Raw genomic sequence first — 1,595 nt, 5'->3', positions numbered from 1 at the left:
GTTTTAAGTGGAAAGACCAGAGCATGTTTGTAAACTGTTAAAAATGAGGAAGTCATCAGCAGAAAGAAAGGTGGGGAGAAGGGAAAAGAGATTTGATAATCAAAGAAAAGACATGAGTTCAGATCCTTATTCTGGCCAGCTGCCAAAAAAAAAAAAAAAAAAAAAGACAAGACATGAAATAAGTCTTGACTGAGAATGGGTAAGCAACCTAACTCTGGAATTGCAGTAAGGATGCTAAACACTAAGTACCCATCTGAGAATGGTTCACCATGAATTTATGGCAGGGGCTAAACATTCAAATGCCTACAGGGATCAGGCAGGGAAATGACTGAAGCAAGCTGAGCGGCCAAGGAACTCAAGAAGACATGCCCCATCTAAAGGGGGCAACCACCGGATTACTACCAAGACTGTCAGCCTTATGTTGCCCGATTTCCTGATTTTTCAAGAGAAGCCAGAAAACCTGAGTTTGGGTGTGGGTGTGTGTGTGTGTGTGTGTGTGTGTGTGTAATTATGTTTGTGTGTGTGTAATATATTCTAATTTTAAAAACACTGTATGGGCTGAAGATGAAGACAATATTTCTGAGTGCAAAAACTACGGCCCAGGGATGATTAGTTTGTGATTTACAGTCACATCAGCTTGCCCATTTACAAGATTTTCTTCAACAATGCTCAGCTGTAGAGGTACTGTCACAGAGAAGATAAATGGTTGCACTTACTCAAGGTTGTGTACTTGCTAAGGGAGTGATATGAAAGGAAGAGTGACTTGAGGTACTTGAAAAGAAGTGATCATAATAATAAACTACAGAAAATTAAGCTGGACAAAGACAAATATAGAAGCCTCTGCTAATGGTTACAGTGAAGGTGGAGGAGTCAATGCATTGAAGTAACCAATCGAGAGTGGATCCTATTCCTCTTTGTATTAGTCAAGGTTCCCCAGAGAGAGAGAACCAATGGGATATGTATACAGATACACAAGAGGGGATTTATTAGGTGAATTGGCTCACATGATTAATGAAAGCTGAGAAGTCTCACAACAGGCTGTCTGCCAGATGGAGACTCAGCGATGTCAGTAGCATGGCTCATTCCAAGTCTAAAAGCTTCAGAACCTGAGAATCCAATGGTGTAATTCTTAGTCTGAGGCCAAAGTCCAGGAAGCCTGGGGGGTGCTGCTGGTATAAGTTCTGGAAACCAAAGGCTGGGGAGCCTGGAGTTCTGATGTACAAGGACAGAAGAGAACAGCATATCCCATTTCCAGCAGACAGAAATATATTTGCCTTTTCCTCTGTGTGTGTGTTTTGTTTTTTGTTTTTGGAAGCTGGCCCTTAAGGAGATCCAAACCCTTGACCTTAGTGTTATCAGAACCACACTTTGAGAGAGCCAACCTGCTAGTCCACCACCTCCAGTCCACTCAGAGTCACATGCTAATCTCCTCTGGAAACACCCTCACAGACACAGCGAAAAATAATGCTTTATCAGGTTTCTAGGTATTACTTAATCTAGTCAAGTTGACACCTAAAATTAACCATTACACTCCTCGAGTCCTTGAGCAGGTGAATTTAAGGGCTGGAGACTGTGGTCACAGAAAGCATAAATTC

Source organism: Cynocephalus volans, chromosome 7 (genome assembly GCF_027409185.1).
Source record: "Cynocephalus volans isolate mCynVol1 chromosome 7, mCynVol1.pri, whole genome shotgun sequence".
In the NCBI taxonomy this organism is placed as follows: domain Eukaryota; kingdom Metazoa; phylum Chordata; class Mammalia; order Dermoptera; family Cynocephalidae; genus Cynocephalus; species Cynocephalus volans.
This window is presented reverse-complemented; position numbering follows the sequence as displayed.